Raw genomic sequence first — 5,897 nt, 5'->3', positions numbered from 1 at the left:
ATCATGAAAATCAAGATTTTTTAAGACATTTTAAAAAATAATCAAGTTTTCCATATTTTTAACAAATCCATTTTTCCATATTTAAAAAAAAAAAATCATTTTTCAGTTTTTTTTTTTTCTTTTTCAAAAACGGGTTTTTAAAAAAAAACAAATTTTCAATTTTTTTTTTAAAAGGGTTTTAAAAATCCTTTTTTAAAAGAAAATTCAGTTTTTAATCCATGTTTTTAGTTTTTTTTTTATTTTTAAAAATGGGTTTAAAAAAATCAAATTTTCAAATTAAAAAAAAAAAGACGGGTTTTAAAACTCATTTTTTTTTAATGAAAATTCAGTTTTTTATTTTTATTTTAAAAAAATTGACACGTAAGCTGAAAAAAATTAAAAAAAGAAGAAAATAAATAAATACACATGTGGCAAGGAGAGTGTATGTCAATCTCCCATATGAGAGTGGGCATCAGCTTTTAGGGGGTAATTATTCCGTTTTAAATAAGTTTAGGGGGTAATAGGACCCTGGGAAAGGTAAGGTGTGTCGTAGCAAATTCGAGTATAGTTCAGGTGGGTAATGGTGCCTTATCCCTAAATAAAATTATGTCCAATAGTTTAAAATATTTCAACATAAAGAACAGTTATAATTTTGTAACTGTTATAAAACAATAAACTAAAGCAAGAATATATGTAGAACAAGAGAGAGAAGAGAGTTCTTATTTCTTATGAGGGATGAAATACAATGAAGAGAACCTCTATTTATAGGAGAGAATTGCCAAAGTCACAAACCCTAGCAAACCCTAAAAATTTCTCCTAAAGATAGACATCACAATATTATAATAATATTTATAACACTCCCCTTGATGTCTATTTCGATAGATAATATGCCTCATTAAAACCTTACTAGAAAAAACCCAGTGGGAAAAATTCTAGTGAAGGAAAAAGAGTACATATTTCTAATAATACGCTATTTGGTTGCCTCATTAAAAACCTTACAAGGAAAAACCAGTGGGACAAAAACCTTGAAAGGGAAAAAGAGTACAACGCGTATTAACTCCCCCTGATGAGAACTTCAATCCAAATATTTGAGTCTTCGCATTCCAATCTTGTGCACCATCTTTTCGAAAGTTGCGGTTGGTAGAGACTTGGTGAACAAATCAACCATATTAGCACTCGAACGAAGTACGTTGATATCACTATTCTTTTGGAGCTCATTTGTGAAGAATAACTTTGGTGAAATGTGTTTTGTTCTATCTCCTTTTATGAATCCTCTCTTCAATTGAGCAATGCATGCTGCATTATCTTCTTATAAGATTGTGGGCATTTTATCACATTTCAAACCACACTTTTCTCGAATGAGATGTATCATTGACATGACCACACAACTTCACGGCTCGCTTCATGAATAGCTATTATCTCAAAGATGATTTGATGAGGTAGCCACAATAGATCGCTTTGTAGATCGCCAAGATATGGCAAACACCCCACAAATAAATACATAGCCCGTTTGAGATCTAGCTTTGTGTGGGTCGATAAATACCCCGTGCATCGGCATAACCAACAAGATCGGGATCGCAATTGCTAGAATAAAATAAGCCCAAATCGATAGTCCCCTTTAGATACCTCAATATGTGTTTAATTCCGTTCCCAAGGTGTCTCCTTGTAGGAGCACAACTATATCTTGCTAACACATTAACCGAAAATGCTATGTCGGGCCTTGTGGTATTGGTAAGATACATTAGTGCACCAATTGCACTAAGATATGGTACTTCAGGACCAAGAATTTCCTCATTCTTTTCTTGAGGTCGGAACGGATCTTTATTCGCATCAAGTGATCGAACAACCATTGGAGTACTTAATGGATGTGCTTCATCCATATAAAACCGTTTCAACACTTTCTCTGTATAGGCAGATTGATGGATAAAAATGCCATTTGTCAAATGTTCAATTTGTAAACCAAGGCATAATTTTGTCTTTCCAAGATCTTTCATCTCAAATTCCTTCTTTAAATAATCAATTGCCTTTTTGAGCTCTGCAGGAGTTCCAATAAGGTTTATGTCGTCAACATATACAGCAAGTACAACAAACTCCGATATTGCTTTCTTTATAAAAACACATGGGCAAATTGCATCATTTGTATAGCCTTCCTTCAACAAATATTCACTAAGGCGGTTATACCACATGCGCCCGGATTGCTTCAAACCATACAATGATCTTTGTAATCTGATTGAATACATTTCCCGAGACTTTGAACTACATGCTTCAGGCATCTTAAATCCTTCAGGGATTTTCATGTATATTTCATTTTCAAGTGATCCATATAGATAGGCTGTAACCACATCCATCAAATGCATCTCAAGTCTCTCATGGACAACGAAACTAATGAGATAACGTAACGTTATTGCATCCATAACAGGAGAGTATGTCTCTTCATAATCAACACCAGCCTTTGTGAAAATCCTTGTGCAACAAGGCGTGCCTTATATCTTTGTATCTCATTTTTCTCATTTCTTTTTCGCACAAAAATCCATTTATAATCAACAGGTTTAATGCCATTAGGTGTTTGGACTACAGTCCAAAAACTTCCGTTTGGTAAGCGAGTTTAACTCTGATTGAATTGCCTCTTGCCACTTTGGCCAATCACATCTTTCTTGGCATTCTTTAACAGATTGGGGTTCAAGATCCTCACTATCTTGCATAATTCTTGTTGCAACATTATAGGCAAAGACATAATCCACATTTATTTCCAATCGATTCAAATTAGTCCCAACATTAACTGGATTAATTGATATTTCCTCATTTTCTTGAGTCTCAGGCTCATTGATTTCTTCAAGAATATCAGTATTGTTCAAATCTTTAATTTCTTTTATGAGGTTCTTTTGTAGTGTCATCTTGACCATTTATTTTTCTTTTTCTAGGATTTCGATCCTTAGAACCCAATGGTCTACCACGCTTCTGGCGTGCCTTGGACTCATTTGCTATGACACTAGTAGATGGTCCTACAGGGACATCAATCCGAATTGGGACATTCTCTGCAGGATATGTGATTTGGTAATCCTTTTCAAATCTGTAAATGCATCTGGCATTTGATTTGCTATTTTTCGCAAGTGAATAATCTTTTGAACCTCTTGCTCACAAATAGAAGCACGTGGATCAAGATGAGACAATGATGAATTATTCCACAAAATTTCCCTTTTTATTTCATTATTCTCTCCCCTAATTTTGGGAAAATTGTCTCATCAAATTGACAATCCGCAAATCGAGAAAGTTGAACAAATCTCGGTTAATGGTTCAAGGTAGCGAATAATGGAGGGCGATTTAAACCCAACATATATTCCTAATCTTCTTTGGGGACCTATCTTGGTGCGATATGGTGGTGCTACAGGCACATATACGGCACATCCAAAAATTCTTAGATGGGATATATTAGGTTCTTGACCCAAAACCAATTGCAACGGAGAAAATTTATGATAGTTTGTCGGTCTGAGACGAACAAGTGTTGCTGCATGCAAAATAGCGTGACCCCAAACAGTCGTGGGCAACCTCGTTTTCATGAGTAATGGTCTTGCAATTAACTGCAAACGTTTAATCAATGACTCTGCAAGGCCATTTTGAGTGTGAACATGAGCTACAGGATGTTCAACTCTTATCCCAATTGATAAACAATAGTCATTAAATGTTTGGGATGAAAACTCGCAAAGATTATCAAGGCGAATAGACTTTATCGGATTATCAGGAAATTGTGCCCGTAATCGAATTATTTGTGCCAATAATTTCGCAAACGCCAGTTGCGAGATGACAGTAGGCACACATGAGACCATCTAGAAGAAGCATCTATTAGGACCATAAAATATCTAAATGACCCACTGGGGGTGAATTGGTCCACAAATATCCCCATGTATACGTTCCAAAAATTCGGGGATTCAAACTCAACCTTTGTAGGTGATGGCCTAATAATTAACTTGCCTTGATAACAAGAAGGGCAAGAAAATTCATTGTTTAAAAGAATCTTCAGGTTCTTTAATGGATGCCCATTTGAATTTTCTATAATTCGTCTCATCATTATAGATCCAGGGTGTCCCAATCGATCATGCCAAAGTACAAATGTATTGGAGTCCGTAAACTTCTGGTTTACGACAGAATATGCCTCAATTACTCCAATTTTTGTCCAATATAAGCTTTAAGACAAAGCAGTGGAACTTTTCTATAACAACTTTACGTGAGACATCCTTGGTGATACCAATATATTCAAGATTCATCTCATCCATTGTTTTAATATGGTATCCATTTTGACGGATATCTTTAAAACTTAATAAGTTCCTTCTGGACTTAGGAGAGAACATGGCATCCTTTATAATGAGTTTAGTTCCCTTAGGCAAAATTATAGCGGCTCTTCCGGAGCCTTCAATCAAATTAGTACTACCAGAAATGGTATTAACATTTGCCTTACCCATAAGTAAATGAGAAAAATATTTCTTGTCTTTGAAGATCGTGTGTGTGGTAGCAGAATCAATCAAACATATGTCTTCATAATTGGATTTTAATCCAAACTTACTTTGAGAGTTATCCATATCTTCAAATGGAATTACATACACAAAATAAAATAAATACACATTAAATACTAGTGTTGTTAGAGCGTACAAAGTGTAAACTAAGTAATATAACACACCAATGTTCACATTCTGCTGAGGACCAATACGTGATATTAAATGCACTATGAAGATAGTACAAATTATATACACATGCGCACATATACCATAAACACATATTGATAAATATAAAGTTATCCTACCTTGAGTCACTAATTAGCCGAATAGTACAAAATGTTGTTGATAAAAATTTATCCAGATGTATACAGTACTATTGATGATAAGAAACATTAAATAATTCCCATTAGGATACAACACAAGAGTATTGGTCTAATTAAACTACCATTTAATTTCTTAAACAGTGTATTTAAAACACTACTAATTGTAGTAATGTACGAAATATGGAAGCAATAAAAATATTAGTAATAAATGTTTCTTGTTAACAACAAAACTAACATTTCAACATACATGTGACCAGACGTATAGACATAATAGAAGGTCCTTTTGGCCAAGGTAAAAAAACAAAAAACTTTCTCTGCTCTTAGCAAATATGAAATAATATTATTGGCTTGTATGTATGCATGAGGGAAGAGCGAATCAAAATATTTGGTGAAAACATAATTGACTTTGAATCCAACTCTAATCACTTTGTTGTTAAATTATCACTGTTAACGTAATAAGAAAGAAAAGTCAAGTGAAGAACACTACTCAATCTGGAACCCATTCACTTATCAAATTAGTATACTTCATCTGATATTCATGTGCTTGTTTTGTGCTCTAGAAAGCATAAGATTCTTAACTGTTTTACTCAATAAACAAGTAAACCCACGTTGATATTAAAACACTATTAATCAAAACGGAATGATTAAATTTTATTAATAATCAACTATAGCAATATAACTAGATCTAGACTAATTGAAAGACTAATACTCATGGAAAAAACTATTGTTACGTGATCTTTTATTCACTAACTAATACGACTAGCAAAAATTAAAATAAACAACTCAATCATCTCTAACCACAGAACCATCACCAATCAAGTGATCTATCTTTCCTTCAGTGTGCTCAAAGAAATCTGCTACATCCAAGTGTGTGATGTCAATTTGATTTTCGAGAGATAAAATTAGCTTCGGGATTTTTTCTCTTTTCTTTTAATTGATGCCGATAAAGCTCAACCAAGTGCTTCGCCGTACGACGATGTACGTGCCCGTTGTCCACTTCCACCACATCGATAGCATTTATTTTCTGAGCCACGTGCTTCTGGCACTTCATGCCTATCATCCTTCTTTTTCCCCTTTTGGTGGTGATTTTTCTTTGAAGAGTGAT

Source organism: Lycium ferocissimum, chromosome 8 (assembly GCF_029784015.1).
Source record: "Lycium ferocissimum isolate CSIRO_LF1 chromosome 8, AGI_CSIRO_Lferr_CH_V1, whole genome shotgun sequence".
Classification (NCBI taxonomy): Eukaryota; Viridiplantae; Streptophyta; class Magnoliopsida; order Solanales; family Solanaceae; genus Lycium; species Lycium ferocissimum.
This window is presented reverse-complemented; position numbering follows the sequence as displayed.